Below are 22288 nucleotides of genomic sequence, written 5' to 3'. Positions count from 1 at the left end.
CGGCAGCTCGCCTCGTCCCATCAGGGTGGCCCCTTGAATTGGGCTCCGGGGTCTCCTGATTCCCTGGCTTCCGCAGGCTCCGTGGAGCAGCGCACTCCCCTGGACCCAGCTCTAGTTCCTCCCTGAGCCCTCCCTGCAGAGACAGCAGGGGAGATCGGCAATGGAACCAGTGTGCAGAGTGATGGAGGCTCTGGGCCTGGGAGCAGGTCGCTCCGAGCCTGGGAGCAGGTCCCACCCAGCCATGCCAGAGTGGAGGATGATGGAGGCACAGTTGGCTGCCTCGGAGACGTGGGGCACGGGAGACTCACCGTCGCCATTGCTGCTCCCGCAGCCGCTTCTGCCGATCCCTCCCACGCCTCCTCGTTGTAGCCTCCGTGCTGCAGCTGATGTGACGGCAGCAGCTGCTATCAATAGAGTTGTCATTTGTTTAATAGTATGGCTATTGTTTCTGCCATTTGAGGCACTCGTGAAGGAGGCATGCATAACTTAAACCAGGGAGGGATATCCTTGAAGCTACCCTCAAAAGGCCTCCTCTTTTCGGCCTTCAACTTTATCAAGAAAAAAAAGATGGCTACCTCTTTCCCATCTCTTCTTTCTGCAGTTGAGATCTGTTCTAATAAACATCCCACCTCATAATCTTTGGAGTTCTTTTGCCTATCTTCTTGCAAAACGATGGGCAAAAGATGGGTTTTACCACCCACGCTATGAATGTTAGGTCAGTGATGATGTTTCTGTTGTGTTAAGGGGCAAGCCCAGATATATGGGATAATTCCACATTTATAGCTGATGAATGAGTAGCTATTCCTTGAAAAGTGGTTGCCTTTATGATAGAAATTCAAGAGTCACAGGGAAGACATGTGACTACCTAAAATGCATCTCTTTCTCTTGGTTAAATTTTGGAATCTTTGGACAGGGCAACTTCTTTTAATCATAAAATTGTTTTAACTTTTTAAATGAAAATATTTCTGACAACACATTATTCCTAAATTTATAAGAAAATGTAAATATATAAAATCACAGAAAGGGATGCCAGGAGAGCCAAGTGGCATTGATTTTGAAATAGTAAAGAAGGATAGACAGGGAATAAAAAAGAAGCAAAAAGATCGAAGTCAATCTACACCTTCAAAATAAGAAAAAATTACAATAAACCTAGATAAACTTGAGAGATCTGTTATAATAGCCAAGATATAGAATTAACCCAAGATTTCATCAATGTATGAATGGGTTAAAAAATTGATGAACAGATAAAGAAAATGTATATACACAATGTTACTTTTAATAATGCATCTTTTAAAAGCCCCCTTAAGCTGCTTTTCCCTTAGTCAAATCTTCACTGAGGCATAATAACCAGTTAAAAACACTGATTTGAAATTGTTCTCTTCTATAAGCAGCAACCCACCCAGTTACATATATATGAGTAAATGCATGGATTAAAAACTGTTAAAGTTAGGCCTTGCTTTGATGGCTAAGGATGATCAAAGGCAACTAAGGAGAAAAGTAAACTGACAATCTTCGAATGCTGAGAGAATATTTTAAAACTTTTTGGCTGGGTGTGGTGTCTCCCACCTGTAATCCCAGCACTTTGGGAGGCCGAAGCAGGCGGATCACCTAAGGTCAGGAGTTTGAGACCAGCCTGGCCAACATGGCGAAACCACATCTTTACTAAAAATACAAAAATTAGCCAGACATGGTGGCAAGTGCCTTTAATTCCAGCTGCTCAGGAAGCTAAGGCAGGAGAATCACTTGAACCCAGGAAGTGGATGTTGCAGTGAGCTGAGATTGCACCACTGCACTTCAGCCAGGTGGACAAGAGCTCCATCTCAAAAAAAAAAAGAAAAGAAAAAAAAATGTAGCTTAGGGCATATATTCCAAATAACTATAACATTATGACAGTACTATAATAATATATCCTTCCTTCCTTCCTTCCTTCCTCTTTCCTGCCTACCTTTCTTTTTTCCTTCCTTTCTTCCTTTCTTTTTTTCCTTCCTTCTTCCTTCCTTCCTCCCTGCCTCCCTCCCTTCCTTTTTCCCTTCATCCCTTCCCTCCTTCCTTTTCTCTCCCTTTCCTCTTTTCTCCCTTTCTCTCTTAATTTTCAAAAAATATTGCCACATTCTACCACAATTTCATTTCCGTGAAGCTTTAGGAAAGTATCGAATGGCAAATCACAACACCCAAAAAATTATTTCCTTTGATATTTGTTGATGTTTGTATGTTTCTTGCCGACAGGAACATGCCAAGAACAGGTATCAAAACAATCCAGGAAGTAGAAATTGATCTGCAATTTTGATGATTAATTAGAGAATCTGGTATCAACAAGAAGTGTGTAGTTATGATCTGTGAAAATAAGTCCCTTGCTATGTTCCTTATGCATTATTTAAGCTACAGTACATGGCTGTGATGAGTGCAGTGTGAGAATTCCATTCCTCAGCATAATAAATAGAAATCAGATGGAATCACTCATGATACTTCACAAAATTGTGCTGAAAGCATGTTTAACCATTAATGTTCTACTGAGCACTTTTTGTTTGAGACAGTAGAATTTTCATTATTAAAAGACTTTAGATTCTGGATCATTTTGTATTTACGCTGTTTACAATAATAATGGGTATGGTCATTAAGGTACTTTGCAAGTGACATTAATTTTATTACTGCTGTCCAGGTTAGATTTGACATTAGAGTTTTCAGCCTGTGTAGTTAAATGTATAGCTCTCTGGTTTTCTTTTTTACATGTGTTCTTTGGAAAATCTTTGGTGTTTACACTGGAGGAATAATATGATCTTTACTTGTTACATAGTGAGTGTATTTCTATAATTTAGAGTTGAGAGAAGCAATGTTTAGCCTTTCATTTTCCTTTCTCCACCCAGAGATTTCTACTTTCATATCCATAAATAAATAACAGAATGCTTGAGACACCCTATGGTATTATAATGGTAAATATTTATATCATAAAACAAAAAGTATTTCCTCTCTAAAGGAAACTGCCCACAGGGGACATAAGGAGCAGCTTTTTAAAATCTGAAATTGAAGAACCTCATGGTCAGTTTCAAAGAGTAAATAAAATGTGTTTAGGAATTAAAGTCATTTCTTTCCTCCCACTTCATAGTTAACTGATTTTAGAATTGGAAAAAATTGAATATCAGTATTTTTAGACTGCTAAAACAAAATTAGATTTCTAGAATATGACATGTTTTATGCCAAATAAATTTGCAAATTAAATAAGACCTGCAAAACAAATGATCTAAAGAGACTTGAAGTAAAGCATTGAAAAAAAAAAAAAAAAAGCTTTCTAACTTAACGAAAACAAAAGTTCTTATTTTCATTTTTTAAACTCCTCTTTCTACCAAGTGTACCATTTTGTCATTGGTTAAGGAGCATAAAATAACCCAGAAATATGTGAATCATGATGTAGAATCTTGATAAGGAAAATGTTTAGAGTAAGTAAAAAACACACACACACACACACATAATGTGTATATACACACACACACACATTTCTATGTATACATGCATGTAGTTATATATAGGCACATACATATGCTTTATATATATAAACACATATACATTATATTTTAGAATTGATATAGCTTCCAATTCTCATTCCCTTATACAAAGACTATTTCAGCTTCTTTTTGTTTCAGAGCATTTTCAATGTTAACACTGTTAAAGTTTTATAGAAAATATAAAGTTTTTATGTAAAATGTTTTGGTGCTGCTGACATTTAACAGAGGACGTTTCTAGCATGAAAATTAGTTGAAATATTGGGCTCCAAGCCAAATTTGTGTTTTACTACATAATTCTGTGAGTATACATACTTTTTTGCAAGTAAATGCATTAAAATATATATGTTATAAATAATAAAAAGAGGCTATAATAAATTTAAAAACCTAACCCGAATTTTGTATATTTATGTGTAATTTATGTATTAGGAGAGAGAAGTATGAAATATAGAAAAAGGATAAAAGTGTGAGTGGGTGAAAAAAAAGGCAGAATCCAGCATGTAAGTCCTATAATTGGAAGAAGAGAAACATAATCTTTTTGAACTTAAAAATAGTTTCAGTTTAAAATATGGCAAAAGTTCCTTCTGTGCTTATCATCTCTAACATAGATCAATTTTTGACTTGCATGAATAATTTGAATGATCTGCTTGAGGGGCAATTTGACTAGTACAAAAAAGTTCTGAAAACTTAATTTTAAAAAATTCAATGACTTCTCTGAAGTCGTTAATGGAGCATGACAATACAAGGTTGAGAATCAGCATGCATTTACTAGCCTTGCTCACATAATTTCCAACTCACTGATTCCTAGTGAAGAAAATAAGGTTTAGGAAATTTTAGAATATTTGATAGAGTTTTTAAATTAAAAATCTGACATAAATCTTGTGGTGATTTTGAGTACATTTAAAGCATTAGGTTGGTGCAGAAGTAATTGAAGGTTTTCATTAAAAGCAATAACAAAAACTGCAATTATTTTTTGCAGTTTATTTATTTTTCCACCAACCAAATATAAATCAATATGACAGGTCCAAAAGTACTTTAAAATATAAACACTGAATGAATACCCATCACTAAACTATTTCTGTAGATAGAGACTTACATGATTTAAAAACATTTCTTCCCAGGTGGCTGCACTGAAAAACAAAATTAATTTTTTTCTTCTATCTGAGTTAAAATATCTAGACAAAGATGTGATGCTAGGGTAAATAGCAAAATTAAAATTGGTTTAGCTATTTTGATATCCATATAATAAAAAAAGTTACTTAAGAATCTCCTTTTACAGTTTATATCTAGAGAATGCTTGCCTAGCTACAGTGAACAATCCTTCATGATACAAGTATATAGGTATCTGATCTCTTTAAAAAGAATGTATGAAAATACACTAAGTGCTGTATTTTACATTAAATGTTCAGATTTCGCATTGTAGTAGCTTTTAATGTTATTTAAAGTCTACAAGATTTACTACAAGTCTTAGACCAAGACTTTTTTTTTTTTTTTTTTTGAGATGGAGTCTCACTCTGTCGCCCGGGCTGGAGTGCAGTGGCCGGATCTCAGCTCACTGCAAGCTCCGCTTCCCGGGTTCACGCCATTCTCCTGCCTCAGCCTCCCGAGTAGCTGGGACTACAGGCGCCCGCCACCTCGCCCGGCTAGTTTTTTGTATTTTTTAGTAGAGACGGGGTTTCACCGTGTTAGCCAGGATGGTCTCGATCTCCTGACCTCGTGATCCACCCGTCTCGGCCTCCCAAAGTGCTGGCTGGGATTACAGGCTTGAGCCACCGCGCCCGGCCAGGCCAAGACATTTAAATAGGGCTTAAGGCCAGAAATCTATCCTATTTGAATATATATTTAGTTTGACAGTGAAAACCATAAAAAGATCCACACATCTGACTTTATTTCATGTCAAATACACCTAACCTGATGAATTTCCTGCAAAAGCATGGGCATGATGCTATGTATCTACTTTCTTCTCTTATCAAGGTCATAACCATCCTTTAAAACTAATCTTAAAATCACAATTTATGCAAAATTTACCTTAATGTCCCAGAGTTTATTAATGCCTTCTATGAGTTGACATAGCCCCCTGTCTACCTCTAGTATAACACTTGAACAATATCGTAATTTATTTCATTTCAGTAACTGCCTTTTCACCAGACAGTTAATTTTGTAGACAGAGTATCTTGCAGTTGGTAGGTACTCCAATTTGGCAAATGTGTAAATGAATGATCAAATTAAGTATACAGGTCATGAATAGACGTTACATGAACCACTCATTCTGTCCATTTAAGAAGTGGCTCCTGGCCAGGCGCAGTGAGCTCACGCCTGTAATCCCAGCACTTTGGGAGGCTGAAGCCGGCAGATCGCGAGGTCAGGAGATCAAGACCATCCTGGCTAACATGGTGAAACACCATCTCTACTAAAAATACAAAAAATTAGCCGAGTGTGGTGGTGGGTGCCTATAGTCCCAGTTGCTTGGGAGGCTGAGGTAGGTGAATGGCATGAACCCAGCAGGCGGAGCTTGCAGTGATCTGAGATTCCACCACTGCACTCCAGCCTGGGCGACAGAGCAAGACTCTGTCTCAAAGAAAAAAAAAAAAAAAAGGAGTGGCTACTTCAGCACTGAAATCTATATTAAAGGGCCTCTGATCTCATTAAAACACAGGGTCAATAAATTAGGATTCTTGCCCTAATAACTCAAAGCATGCTCATTCTGAACCACCTTGTGCTTTACTTTTTATTTTATTTTTATTTAAAATTCTTTGTATTTAGTATATTTTAGATTTACAACATGATGCTATAGAATACCTACAGAGAGTAAAATAGTTAACTATAATAAAGCTAGTTAGAATATCTAGTATCTCACATAATGACCTTTTGTGTGACAAAAGCAGCTAAAATGTCCTTATTTAACAAAAGTCTCCAGTATACAGTTTTATTAACCATAGTTCTTACCTTAGATTTCTAGTCTTGTTCCATCTACACATCTGCTTTTTTGTATCCTTTGAGTTCCATCTCCCCATTTCTTCCCCATTTCTTCCCCAACCCCTGATAACCAAAGTTTTATTCTCTATCTGTATATATTTGACTTATTTTTTAAAAGATTCCATATGTAAGTAATATTATGCAATATTCTTTTTGTGCCTGGCTTATTTCACTTAGCATAATGTCTTCTGAGTTCATTCATGTTGTGGTAAATGACAGGATCTCCTTTTTTAAGGCTGAATAATATGCCATTGTATGCATATACCACATTTTCTTTATGTGTTTGTCCATCGATGGACACTGTTTATTTCTGTACCTTGGCTATTGTGAATAGCGCTGCCATGAACAAGGGAGTACAGGTATTTTTACAAGAGGGTATTTCATGTCTTTTGGGTACATACCCAGAAGAGGAATTGCTGAGTCATATGGTAGTTCTAGTTTTAATTTCTTTAGAAACTTTCATATTGTTATTCATAGGGGTTGTACCAATCAACACTCTCACTAACAGCGAACTAGGGTTCCCTCTTCTCCACACTGTCACCAACATCTGTTGTCTCTTGTCTTTTTGATAATGCCATCTTAATGCGCATGAGGAGAAGGCTCCAAATAAACCAGTGAGTGGGACTGCCAGCACCAGCCAGAAGAGATCGGCTGGGTGTTTTGTGCTTTCTGCAATGGTGGCACACAGGCCCTTTCCTGGACTCTATCGGACTGAAGCACAGTGGAAGGATTCTTGAGAGTTTGAAATCTGGGGGAACATATATGAATATAGAGACTAAAATCTTTTTGTCCAGAAAATTCTGGAAGTCTAAGATTTCCTGGAGTAGTCCTTAATGGCAAGGAAAAGAAAGAAAGCAGCACAAGTAGAGTAGTTTACGTTCCTACTATGTGTTTTTCCACTGGGAAAGTTGAAGGGCTTGGAAGGAAGCCAGGTTTGAGTCATCTTGAAATTACTGAACTCAAAAGAATAGCTATCTAGGTAAGGGATATCTACAGTGAGAGGCGAAAGGAGAATTGTTGGGAACGGGAGGTGAATATAGTTGAAGGAGGTCAGTAAAAGACCTGTTCATAGAACACGACCCATAGGACTTTGATGGACCTGCAAACAGGGCTTATGAGAGAGCCTGCATCGAAACACTTACTACAAAGAAGGCATTTGTAGCCATATTACAATAGCAAGAGTACTGCAAATGTGTGCTTGACACTGTCCCTCATTTCCCTATTTAAATAGGGATTTTTCACCATACATGCTGCTTGGCATCTGATGTAGTTTAAGAAATGACCAATAGCATGTTTTACTAAAACATAAACTAAGGGCAAGTCTACATTCTAGTTAAAGGTAATAACTTGATATTATTGAGTTGAAGGAAATCAACAATATGGCTATTACTATATGAGGTTCAAACTTTATCATATTAGAATCTTCTCTTTTATATTGGGACTCAAAACTTTTATATAGAATTATGGCAGATATAACAGCATAAACCTAAATACTAGGCCATAGCCTGGTGATAAAAATAGACTATGACATGTAGGAAATAAAATTTCTCCAGGTTTTCATTCAAAAGTGTACTCTGTTTTTAGATGGATTCTATAAGTACAGTTGCAATGTTTACCTCACATACAGGAGCCATTTCAGAAAGTATAATGTATATTACTTCTTTTTGTCAGAGTGATCCAGAACAAAAGAACAGAAATTTGACTTTCAAAATTACTAGTGCACCCTTCACATGGCTTGTTTTTCCCTTTTCCTCATCCCTATATGTCTTACTTCCCACCCCAGCACTGTGTCACATGTCATTTCATTCTTCAGTTGCCCCTTTTCTTTATGCTGCTTTGGAGCTGCTCAGCTCAGGAGTATACGTTGCCACCTTCCCTCCCTTCTCTATGTTCAAGCTCCACATTCTCCATTATACCTCCCAACATGGCCTCACCTGCCATGTGTCTCTGCCCTCTGTCAGAGCGTGCACTAAAATCCTCATAACAACACACCATGCCTACACCTGAATAAAGCCTGATTTGACTCCAAGGAATATGCTAACACTCAAAGACGCACAAAAGAGTCATTTCAAACTCAATGAAAAATTATGCTTCTGCATTAAGAAGATTTTTTTAACTGCCAAAGATGATGCCATTTTGTCTCCTGAATAAGAAACTGGAGGGTGTTGAAATTGATAACATATTTATAATATAGTATTGCATGTGGCATTTACAACACAATTGTTTCCTTCATCTCACTAAGAAAAGATCATTTAAGTTGAAGGATATTTTAGGGCATCAGCTCTCTCTTCTGTTTAATTCTAAGTGAGACATGTTCTGATGATGTTTTTTCCTTCTCTAAAGAAAAACGTTTGGTGAATAAGCATGGTTGAGATTAGTTCTAAAAAGAAGGAATGGAATAATACTGTCAACTAACTTTGGCTGCGATAAAGAATACACAAAGTCATTCTAAATTATTAGACTGTAAAGGATATTTAGAAGAACAATATTAGGACTTAGCTCCAAATTTTTGGAGGGTAAAATTTTAAAATTGAATAAACAGATTGATATATTAATAATGAAAAATTATGAGAAAACTTTTAAGGCTTTTATTATTTTTGTGAATGTAATTTCATCATAGTTAATATAAATAAAATCAAAACTCAAGTTAAATAAGATAATTAGCAAACAATAGAAAAGAAGAAACTTGTTCTCTTTATTTGGTAAGATTGGAGCTGAGTATTAGAAGGAAGAAAATGAGTAAGTAAAATGTGAGGATTTTATGTAAAAAGAACAGCCAGTAGATATTCCCGAATAAATTATGATTACATAAATTCATTAATTTTATAATGTAAGAATAATGAAAAGAGACAGGAAAATTCAAGTTATATGTATATTCTCTGCTGACTTCCCAATATCAGACAGAAGAATGAAACCTGAGAAATGGTTAATCAACTGATACAATCCTTTTTATAGTATTATAATACTGGAATAGGTAATAGACCATTATCAATAATATTCACACCTTTGTCTCCAAGTCTGTTTTTCATCCTCCAACAGTTGCAAATATTTCATGGTGAAATGTATGTAACTCTTGATCGGTGTGACATATTATGATTTTTGTCTTGCTGAGTCCTTGATATTTTTGTATTCACATAAATATTCAGGAGCTTTGGGACAGTTAAGTTACTTAGAGGCAGTTTGATCCTTTGTCATTTTGTTTTTAAAATTTGCTGGATAGGACAAGGACAGTGCTTAATCTGGGCTAATTGTTCTCCACTGCAGAGGTCAAACCCTTCTGTATATTCCACCAAATGCCTGTGAATCATGAGGTTTTCCAGTCTGTGTGAGTGTCTGGCACTGTTACCTACAATCCTTTGGTTAGTTTGTCCCCTTCCTGCGGTGGTTTTCTGACATACATGATCTGCTCAGTACTCATCTGTACTAGATGGATACCCTTTGCAGATCTCCAGAGTAAAGCTCGTTTTCTTGTACTCTGACCCCTCTTGTTGATATTGCAGGGGTCAGAGAAGTGCTGGGTAGCGAAGGGCAGGATCCCTGGCGAGGGCTCCACCCTGGGGTCCACACACCCAAGTGAGGACAGGCACTCCTATCTTTGTGCCCAAATGTTTCTTGTTTCAGGACCACTCTGGCCTGCCACGCACTTTATCCCATACCTCTAAAAATCCCGAGACCCTAGCAGGCACACATACAAGCGACTGGAAGTCGAGAGGAACACACCAGCAGAAGAGCACACCGACAGAGGTCGGCAGGCCATTGACGACGAAATGAGGTGGAAGTCGAGGGAAATTCAGCCGGGGTGGTCGGAGGAGAGCCCAGCCGCTGAGCCGCCTGACTCTAGGGGAACACCACCTTCCCGCTCCATCCCTCTTCTGGCTCCCCATCCATCTGCTGAGAGCTGCTTCCACCACTCAAGAAAACCTTCTCCACTCAATAAAACTCATTCTCTTAAGCCCACATGTGATCTGATTTTTCCGGTACACTAGGGTAGCAACCCCGAGATACTGAAAGCCCTCTGTCCTTCCAATAAGGCAGAGGGTCTAAATGAGCTGATTGTCACAAGGCACCTGCAGAGGGCTAAGCTGAAAGAACACATTGTAACACACTCCCACTGGGGCTTCAGGAGCTGTAAACACTCAATCCCAGATGCTACTGTAGGGTCGGAGTCCCAAGACCTGCCCATCTGCATGCTCCCCTTAGGGGTTTGAGCAACAGGGCACCAAAGAAGAGAGCCACATCCCCATAGCATGCCCTGCTATGCGTGATAAGGGAAAACTCTTCCCGTTTCATTGTTGCTTGGACTCCCTAGATGCTCAGCTCTGTCTCAACCGATGGAGCCTAGGATGCTCCTCCTGGGTTTCTTCTCCCAGTGCTATATCCTGGAAACTTTTTCACAGTCAGGACATATCATTGCTAGGAGGACGGTAGGACTCACCTAGCTTGTTTATTGACGTTTAGGGCTCACCATCCTTAAGTGCCTGATGTCAAGTATTTTAAAAAAACTATTGTTTCATATAATTTGTACATATTTTAGTTACTTCAGGCAGTAAATCTTGTGCCCCTTGCTCCATCTCATCTGGAAGTGGTAGACCATTTTTATGAGATGTTAATCATCCCTTTAGTTTCCATCTTTCCGCATAAGCCTGGTACATTTTGCCAAAAGAAAAAAAAAAAATAAAGGACACACCTATACCCCAAGTTCTTCACTTATTCTAATTAGGCAACTTCGAAATTACTTTTAGTTATTTTCTGCTACACAAAAACTAGTCCAGACACTGTTTGGGGTTAAGTTATGTCCCCATTTGATTAGATTGACAAAAGTAAAACTCTAATCAGATTTTTGTTTTGGGTTAGACATGTATGCAGGGTAATTGGAATCAATAGCTCTTATTGGGAAGCACCCCAGCCCCAGTAGTCCACTCATGGTAGGGATAGTATTGACAGTGCAGACTCTACATTTTGACAAAAAGATTGTTTCCCAATAAATCTACATTCTTCTGAATGCTAGTAATTTTATTCTCTGTTACCTTTACCGATGAATCTATGTGTGCTATTGGTTGTGCACACAGCGAATAAACCAGAGAGCTGACTACACCAAGCTCACACAAAATTAATGGAAAAGCAAATACAATAAAAGTTCTATCTGATATTCACTGAGCCCTTATCACGTGCAGTGCACTATTTTAACAGTTTACGTGTATTAACTCATTCAATCTTTACAATAACACAGTGAAATAGGTACTATTGCTACCAGCTTCAAGATGAGAAAACTAAAGCACAAATTTGTGGTGATTTTATGCATTTTCATATTCATCAAATCAAACTTAGGGGAATGAAAAAGAAACGGAACTCACTGATAATTACAAACAAATTGGAAAAATAAGAAAAAGAATTAAGAAGTATTTAAATGACAAACCAAATAGATATAAGATGAAATGACAAACAAGTGTGACAGAAAATAAAATTATTAGCATTCAGAAAAATTTAGGTACATTGGGAAACAATATTTTTGTCAGGGTTAAGAGTTTTCACTATCAATACCATTTCTGCCAATAGTTGAGGATAGAGGGAGCTTTTTCTTAGAAGTTTTGTGAGGGGTTGTTGGCTAGTTGGGTAAGAAAAACGTGACAACCATTAGAATAGTACGGAAATAAATCAGAGTGGGTTGGGAATAGAGAAGAAAGGACGTTTGTGAGAGCTAGAGTGAAAGCATAATTGAAAAGGCTTAGTAAGTACATATGGGCTGAAATGTTTTGGTGGGGAATAACAAGCAAAAGGGAAGAAACAAATCTCTGGTGTTTGGAACCTGTGCATGATGCTTTAGAATGCTGATGTTTGTAATGGAATTTTTAGGAATGCACTATTTGTGGATTGTAATCACCAGATGGGAGTGTCTTGTAGTAAGTTGATAATATTTTGTTAATCAATAATGATGTGACTACTTGAAAATATTAATGTAGCTTCCAAAGGCATTTATTTTATAATTTGAGAGAATTTAGTCACCAGAAATGTTTACAGAAAATAATTAGCCATTAACTGTCAAAAGAAAGAGATGATGAATAACACAATTCACAGGGGAACAATATAACATATACTCTATTTTTTTTTTTGCCATTTTACAACTGATTTTTAGGCTACAACATGGATTTATGATTTGTGATAACAACTGTTTTATATATATTTTGTGAAACCAAAGATCATTCATTCTATAGAAGGATAATTATACAGAAAATTATTTACAAGATTTTCAGAAATGTGAATACACATTAAAAAGCAAAAGTATCATTTCTTCTTGGCGTATAAAATTGCTATTAGATTAACATCTAGGTTTTATTCCATTATTAAACCTTAATTGTGAATTCTAAAGTATCTGCACATGGTAAAGATATCTAACAGAACATGTATTCAGGGTGTCCTAATTCTCAACAGTAGCAGTTTCAGAAGATCTTGGACTCATTACATGGTATATAATGAATTGATTTCTTTCATGTGAATTTAGAATACTACTAGATAGATGCCATCATTGGCAGAACTGATTTTTTTGTGTGTTCTGTAATTCAGATGATGAACCCTTTGAGAATGCTGCAGAGAGACAAAGTCAAAAGCTAATTAGGCTAATCACATTTGTAAGATCTATGTAATTTTTACTTCAATTTTGGTAAGTTTCTACATATGCTGAATATTTTAACACTCATTCGTCTTGTTTCTTGAAGGTAAGTTGTTTCCAAAGCTACTAAATTTATAAATTATATAAAAAGTGAAAAGTTAATAACTTTTTAACTCTTTGCCTAGATTGATATTTCTCCAAATTTTATTCTGTACTTTCTGAGTTCGACTAAATTTTTCAGATTCCATTAGTATCATACTGACCCATTGACGAATAACATTAATGTCTATTGATTTTTATATATACTAGTTACAGTTCCCTAATTGTTTCTTTATTATGAACTCTTACGTGTCACTCACATTTTCTTTCTTTTTTAAATTTTGAGTTTGGTTCTTGGAAAGTGCAAAATGTTAAAATGGTGAAAAATTTCCCCCTTATTCTGTCAGCCAAATAAAGCAGTTAAGAGAACTGACCTTCTAGATTGAAGTCTGAAATTAAATACTGCCACCAATATTCAGTTGTAAGGTCTTGGGTGGGTTGCTGTCCTCTCTGTGCTTCAGTTTCATTACTTGGTAAAATCAAGTTGTAGGAATTCTATGTAGCAAACCCCACACAGCACTGATTGCTGGACATATTTTATGTTGCCATTGCTTGGAAAGAAAGATAGTAATTTCACTAATTCTGAGAGAGTGTTGGTCTGGTTAAAATAGAATTAGAACATAGAACTATAACTAGCTATTTGAAGGTCTGTAGATAAAAGGCAAGGGTTAGTGTGTGTTTGTGTAAGTGAGTTTGTTCACGTCTGCGTATGTGAAAACTGAATAAAAGTTGTACTGAAGTAGAATTGTCATCTATAAAGAAGAGATTGAGTAACTGCAAAGCTGTAATTATTTAACAGGCTTCCTCACAAATTAGTGAGTTTCTGTTCCCATAGTTAGCCAAGCAGAATCATATTACCATGTATTGGCGATTTTGTTGAACAAAGCCATGCACTTAAGAAGGTTTGACTCAGTGACCTCCACCATCCATTCAAGTTAAGATTCTGTGAATTTAAATCCACACAGTAACCAACTGTCCTACAATAAAATTAGTCTCTCTGGCTCGTCTCTTTTTTATCACTCATTATATCAAAGGTACAGCCTTCCTAGAGGCCGATTCTCATTCTTTTTTTTTTTTTCCTGAGTCAAGGCAGGATGTATAGCCTCAGCTCTTGAGAGGTAGAATTAAGTATCATGGTCCCTTTGCTATAGGGACAACTCTGACTCTGATGCATTATGCCTCTGGTTTTAGTAGAATAATAAACCTAGTGGCTGCCCAGTTCTTTTACTTGGTGATAAAACTAGCATTAATTCCCATCTTACTCCATCCTCAAACTAAATTTCCTGAAAAAGATTAGTTAGTTCAGAATTTTGGTTTGGTTGTTGGTTCAATATACTTCACAAATATTTTTTAATGCAAATCCCCAATCCAACAATATTGACATCAAATAATTTAGTGTGTTACCCTTTCCTACAGACTCAATTTGCAGGGACCACAGACACATGCATACTAAATGTATCTGACCTGTTGGCACAGATCCTTTGTCACAGTTTATGTATATTTACTTGAGTCATAGCTGGCACTTACTTCCTAACCATCACTTAGCATTCTGTCCTCTAACCTTCAGTCTCAGAGTCATTTTCAAATGACTCTTTGTGATTCCATTCAATTTGCAAGCTGATTTACATGCTCCCTGTCTGTGGAAATACCGTAATATTTTCAATCTGTTCCACTTAACAAATTTGTTGCACAGTAGGGAAGCTATACCAATCATTCTTTCATGATATAAATTTGCAAAGAAAGGAGATGTCCCTCTGTCCGATTTTGAAGGATGTGGGCTTCACCCTGTTTGTTAATGACAAACACTATTCATTAATGACAAACAATGTGAAGATGCAAATTTCAAGGCAATATTGTCTCTGTGTTTTTTAATCTCTTTTTATTGTTTGTAGAATTTTAATTTATGCTGGGCAAGCACAAACAAAAAGTACGTCAGAGGGAAATTAGGCTTTTCAAAGAAATAAACACATTGTTTTTAGAATTCAACCGATGTTAAGTATCTTATTTATAGCAGCAGGAAATAGTTATTTGTCCTCTTCTTTACCTATTGTTGTGTTTATTACAAATATAAACTGGCTAGAAGAACACAGGCGTCCTGCATTCTTGAGCTTACTAGACACCATACTGTCAAGCACTATAATTGCATAATCACATTTCCTCTTCATAACAACTTTCAGAATTGGATATTTCTATTACCATTTTTACTGAAGACCAGGTTGAAGATTTGAGGAATTTGATGGCCCACCTGCAGTCATTTTTAGACTTTAAGCATGGCTTTTCTGTCTATAAATTCATGTTCCTTCCAAAACACCAAAAACGATGGCATCCATTGAAGGTTTCCAAATAAAGAACATTATGATCAAAGTCATATTTCTTAGCAGCTCTTCCTCTCTACCTGCATTTTCCCCATTCATATGCCCTACCTAGTTAATCCTTTTAATAAATAAGGTTTTAGATCTTTAGTCCATGTTGTCTTTGCCTTTTATTACTTTGAAACAGGCATTGAAAATAATAGCAGCAACATCTACATCAAAAATTCATAATACAATGGACAATCCTAAAGCCTAATATAACAAGTTTTACATGGCTTCTTTGTGTATATCTAAAGACGTGAACCTTTCATAACATGTGATTTTAGAAGTAAACAAAGGTCATCTGATACTAAAAGATTAAAATTTAACATTATGATTTCATCCAAAAATGAAATTCTCTTTGTATTTGATGAATTTTTAAAGATTAGTCTATTTCTACATTCATATAAATATGGAAAATAGTATGATAAAAGGCTAAAAGGACATAGGCCAAGAACAGAGATTACATAAAGACTAAGGGTGTTAGGGCCATGGACAGGATGAAGAAGTTAACTGAAGTAGTTACTAGAGAAATTAAGGTGAATGCTACTTAAGACAGTCTTGCTGAGAACAGAATGAAAATTAAGTGATGACTAGATGATAAATGCTACATTTCCATAACTCTAAGACATTATCAACTTAATAACAACCTTTCAGAAAGTGATGTATCACAATTTGGAAATGTTAAAATATGCAACTGGAGGTTGGAGAACCTGTCCTTAAAATACCGATATGCCTTAAAATGGGTTGTAGTAGACAGTGTGAAGCTCAGACTAGACTTCATTATTCCATTCTTTCTAATAAGTTTGTAAATATCTAACTCTTACATTAAATTAGTCTCTCCTTTAGAATATTTAAGGTGGTTTCTACATTCTTTGCCAAAACCTGACTGATTCAGTGCTTGCTACTAGGCATGCTTTCTAGCAGCAGTATTAAGTTGCTTCTCATGGGAAAATAGTATACTGAAAGTCCATGGAATGAGGTGGCTAATGAGTTTTTCAAATTGTGTTAGTGGTCACCTGGAATGAGGGTCTGTGAAAGACGAAGAATTGATGAACCAAGTGGCTGTTGCTGTAGATAATTAGTATTGGAACAATGAATACAAGTACTTGGGATGAGCCAGCAACTTTTGACTGAATTGGAGAGGTGAAAGAAAGATAATATGTCTTGATCTTTTAAATTTTGTCTTTTAAATTCTTGACTCAAGAAATACACAGAAGGCCAGGGAGCTACAGTACTATACTAATATAATCTCTTATCTCTTCAGTCACAAAAGCTGATGTAGCTAGAAATCAGACACAATTTAAGTTTCATCTGTAGTCCTTTAAGCCTTCTTATTTGAAATCTAAATGCATTGACAAGGAATGACTAAAGCCCTAAGAAATAAAATGTATGGAAACCTTGGATAAATTCAGATGGATATATATTATAGTCTAATAATTCCAGACCTACTGATTCTCTTGACAGCAGAAGCAACTTCTTACTCCCCATCACTCAGGACTTCATCTTTTGAAGCTGGAACTTCCTTGCTTATGATGATTATACCTGACATAACTTTCTTGGGAGCAAATTCCATTTCCCTTTATGCCCTTTCCCTTCAATTTCTCATTTCTTCCAATTTCTAACTAAAATAAGATCCTAGCATGCTAAAAGAAGCAAAGGCTTAAGAATCGGTAGACTATAATATATTGGCAGAATGCTAGAGAACATGTGTGGGGACAGATTCTAGGAGTGATTCACTGGGGGAAAAGGAATATAATATTTTAATTTAATCTACTCTGTCTATATAGGTGAGATTACAGCAAATCTCACCCATTTAGATACAGTATAATTAGCACCCAGAAAATCTGAATTCAAGGACTTGGCTAGGGCATCTTGAATAGTTGCAACTTTGCTTGACATATTAGCTGACATTTGGACCTAATGATGGCCTGTAATAAACTAATTTAAGATCCTAAAACCTCCTAGAATTGGGGTGATGGTGAAGGAGTCTGAAGTTTGAGGAACATAAAAATGGAACTCTCCTCATATCTCTTAAATATTTTTTGGGAAGGTAGAAAAAATACCTATTTAGCCAGTACATTGAAAAATACACGATGAGGAAACAATCACCATCCTCGAATATCATCCTAATGTCTGTCCTCTATAGGTGAAGGGTGAAGACAAGCAATGGTACTACTGAAATAAGTATTTTATTTCAATGGACATGATAGATTCTAGAGTGTTAGAAAGAAGTTGGCTGCTTAACCACCAGGAGCAATGTGCATGTGATTTCTGCTATAGGTAAGTTAACAAGAAACAAAATCAGAATGCAGAAATCAATAAAGATAACTGCTGTAGATGAGTGATCTTGCAGTTTCTAGGTGAATGTGGCTGTATCCTCTCATATTATTATAGGAACAATTAACAAAATTTTTGCCCTTTTTTTCCATGATTTAAACATTTTCTGGGATTTACTAAGGGTCTTACTAAGACCCTAAACCCTCAAAGTCACAGTAATTGCAAGGGGAAATCAACAATTATTTCATCAGACATTTGGAACTTCTCATGTTTCTGAAACTGTAGATAAAAGAAATGAAAAGAAAAAGATAGTAAATTTAGGCTGGGGCAATGGTTCTAATTATCAAAGAAAAATAGAATTACTGCTACTCAACTGAGAAAGAGAGGGTCATTCATTTTCCCGAGTGATTCTCTGGGGAACCTCTCATTTGCCCATAATTAGCAATATGTTGAATGGAAGACTATTGAAATGTGGTGCTGGTGGGACACCCAAGTGCTTATACCTTTTAAAAATGAAGAAGCAATTCACCTATCATGTAAAGAAGTGTAATCAGTGGAGGTGCTGGATACAGGCTAAGGGAACAACAAAGGGGTATAAGATGAAGAGAGTTACAAAGGCCAACTCTAGGCTCTGACCTCGAGATTATTTTTTAAAATAAGAACTTTTACTCACCACTGTTTTTTCCTTGCTATTTATTTTCTTATTCTATTTTTTCCCATCTTGGCTTTATCTTAATAGTATAACAATCCCCCCCATGGCTTTATATACTATGTATTTATGGTACTTAAAAATAACTTATTCTTTAAGTAATAGAATATAATGGCATTATTGTGCCTGAACAGAAGAATGATAAATATTACACAGAAATGAGAAAAAAAAAATGACTGTTGGGACTCCATGAAGCCGATTTTGGGAGACACATTTTCATTTGTCGGTGCATAAGTTCCAGTTTAGGTGATAGTGTATTATTATTGCTGTAGTTGGAGTTTGGAATCTAAGTAAATGTAGAAAGACACATATAGATTTAAGCAATGACAAAAATAATTTAGTTTGACCAGCTACCATTTCACCTTTCTTCTAGTGTGTTCTATCATATTGTACAAACTGCAAGGCTTAAAATTGCATTCATATAACTCCCTTATGGCCAAGGTTCTGGGTATGAATTAAAGCCCAACAATTAGCTGCTCTCATGTAATTTTAAAGGCAAAAATAATGTGAAGTCATGTTTCTACTATTGCTATTTTCTGCTTGCAAGCAAAACTGTGACAACATGATATTGTGGCAAATTCTGGTGTCCATTCTCAGGCTTCTTGCATGCTGAGAGACAGTTGAGGCAGAACTGTCATAAGGTTTTATGTTCCAATACTTTTCATCAGCTTACATGTGTCTGGAAGGAGTAGTGGTGGTAACACACCACAGACAATAGCTTCTCCAGACTGCAGTTTTATAATCCAAGATTATAACTAAGCAGTATGGTCTTTAACTCAATAGTTTTTATTGTATTCTCAGAGGTAGTAGTTCTCTGGTACAGTAGTTTTGCAGATTTCTTAGTAATTGCTGAGGCTCAGTCTAGGGTCTGTTTCTCCATCCCTTCCAATGACTTTGTAGGTACCTATTTACCTATACTAAATCCCTCTCTTCCTTACTTACACTGGATAGTTTCTATTTCTCAAATTGAAATTTCATGCAAGGGTAGACTCTATTCAATAGAAATCTCTGATTCTTTTTCAGAGCTTCTTAATAGATTTCAATATGCAAAAGTGTGTTTCAAAAGGATTTTGGCAGTACAAACTAGGAGGAATTAATTACTCTGCAAAATGGAAAGAAAATTATTTGAGGATCCTGGATAATTCACACAATAGAAGTGATGGAGAAGAAATTATTTAGTGAAATGACAAAAAGACAGGGAAACAATTTGAAGTGAAATGAACTGAGGAATGGCTGAAGAAACTTACATAAAGAGGTGTAGTAATATCTACATTGACATATTTTTAAAAATCCCCCTCTTACCTCTCTCTTAGCCTTCCCAGTAACTTAAGTGAAGTTTATTCTATTTACAAATTACCTGTGAATCTGAACTTTTTCAGAAAACTGAGACAAAGCCTTAAATTTTATATCTTAGTTGATCAAGACTGAAACAGACAGAAGCTTCAGAATTGAGATATAATACATAAACCTTTTAAGGCAAAGAAAAGGCATTTAGATAGAGAGGTGATTGTGAGATTATAACCCCGTAGCAATTCAAAGAAATCTTGGACAAGGTTTGATCTCCCACAGGATGTGGAAAGGTGAATTCAGAGTGATGTACATACATGCTACAAAAGCATCATAAAAATAGAGAAATTTTGTCTGCTAGATTTTCTTCTGCTTTATTTTCCTTAAATAACTTAATCTTCCTGAAAATCTTGTGAGAAAAATACTAAAAGTAGTTAAGACAAATATTACATCACCTTAGCACTGATAAACAGAAGAAAAACATTTAAAAGAAGTTCTTTAAGTATTCACTGTTTAACTGATAAATTTATACCTAAGTATTTTTTTTTTTTTTAGTACTTCTCTGCTAATACCCAAGGATATTCAGCGGAATAAGATAAAGTGCTAGTGCTCTAAAGCAGTGGTCCCCAACCTTTTTGGCACCAGGGACCGGTCTGGGTGTGGGAAGGGAGGATGGTGTGGGGATGAAACTGTTCCACCTCAGATCATCAGGCATTAGTTAGATTCTCATAAGAAGTGCACAACCTAGATTCCTCGCATGTGGAGTTCATAGTAGGGTTTAGGCTCCTATGAGAATCTAATGCGGCCACGGATCTGTTAGGAGGCGGAGCTCAGGTGATAATGACCACTCGCCAGCTGCTCATCTCCTGCTTTGTGGGCCAGTTCCTAACAGATCATGGAATGGTCGCCCCGAGATTGGGGACTGCTGCTCTAAAGGGTCAAAGGCTTAGACAGGGATGCTTCTTTACTTAAGAAGCAAATACCACAGTGATAAAAGAATTAACTACAGGACGATGGAGTAAGTTAGAAAAAGCCAGATGAGGAGAATTCATAGAGTTCAATGGCAATGGACTAAGTATAGAAGACGGAGATGCCTTAGTCAAGCAGAAGGAGTAGTATCTGCAAAGATATATGAGTTTTAAAGCTTGTTCTCCATTACAAAAACTGCAAATAGTTTAGTGTGCCTGGAGAACAGTCAATGTTGGAAAGTAAAAGGGTGCTACATGAGTCCAGAGAATTGAAAAGGAAATAAATAATGAAAGAGTTTATATTTTGTTCACAAGGCAATAGTAAGCAGTCAAAAAATTTATATGAGTGATACTATGTTATTGTATGAAAAGTAATTTGAAATGTTTAAGATGAGAGGCAAGGAGGGCAGTTCATGGTATGTCATAATAATCCAATTGCAATGAATAAGGACATGGAGTTAAGTAGTGCCAGTTACGATAAAGAGAGCTACTAATTCTAGAACGATTGAGAAAGAAAAATAAACAGGACCTAACAATGAATGTAAGTGGAAAGAAAAGCAAAGAGCCCAAGATAAATTGTAGGTTTCTGTCTTGTAGTTAAGAGTTGGTATATGGGTGGTAGTTATCAATACAGAGGTTACTGGAGTTAAAAAAAAAAATAAAGAATAGTTTTTGGTCCTAATGATTTCTGAAATTATTTGTTACACTGGACTAAAACATTAAGCATAAAGCTTTTGTGTCCTTAGGGCTCAGAAAACATTTCATGGTAAATTAGCATGCAGATAATTACAGCTGCCTCGTCTTTACAAACACTTAGTCTCAGCAGGCAAGTGTGTTTGCATGTGTAATAAATGCTCCCTCCCAAAATCATTATCTATGAGGACAAGCCTGTTTTATTAGAGACAGAAAACAGTTACAGTTAAATGAGTTATAGATCTATTGCTATCATATGCAACAAGTAAAACAAACACTAGATGTAGGTATTATGCATTAAGATGTAAGAATTACTTAAAGTGACAAGATGTGCCTAATATAAACAAGATCTACCCATTCATTCATTTGCTCATTCGTTCTCAGTGGGCAGAAGTAGCCAAGTATCACAGTAAGTTATTTTACTGAAGTAAAATAATTAAATAGACCCAATTTTGATGAGAAATTAGCCAATAAATGGAGAAGGAATTAAATCTTAGTGAAGTGTCTGGTAGAGCAGACAAGAATCCATTCATATTTCTTTTTTTTTTTTTATTTTTTATTTTTTTATTATACTTTAAGTTCTAGGGTACATGTGCATGATGTTTATATCATGTATAACTCCCCAAAGCATCTCCCCCTCCCCCCTCCCCATGATAGGCCCCAGTGTGTGATGTTCCCCTTCCCGAGTCCAAGTGATCTCATTGTTCAGTTCCCACCTATGAGTGAGAACATGCGGTGTTTGGTTTTCTCTTCTTGTGATAGTTTGCTAAGAATGATGGTTTCCAGCTGCATCCATGTCCCTACAAAGGACGCAAACTCAT

This window comes from Trachypithecus francoisi, unplaced genomic scaffold (assembly GCF_009764315.1).
Source record: "Trachypithecus francoisi isolate TF-2019V2 unplaced genomic scaffold, Tfra_2.0 Lachesis_group2, whole genome shotgun sequence".
In the NCBI taxonomy this organism is placed as follows: domain Eukaryota; kingdom Metazoa; phylum Chordata; class Mammalia; order Primates; family Cercopithecidae; genus Trachypithecus; species Trachypithecus francoisi.
Note: the sequence above shows the minus strand (reverse complement) of the source record.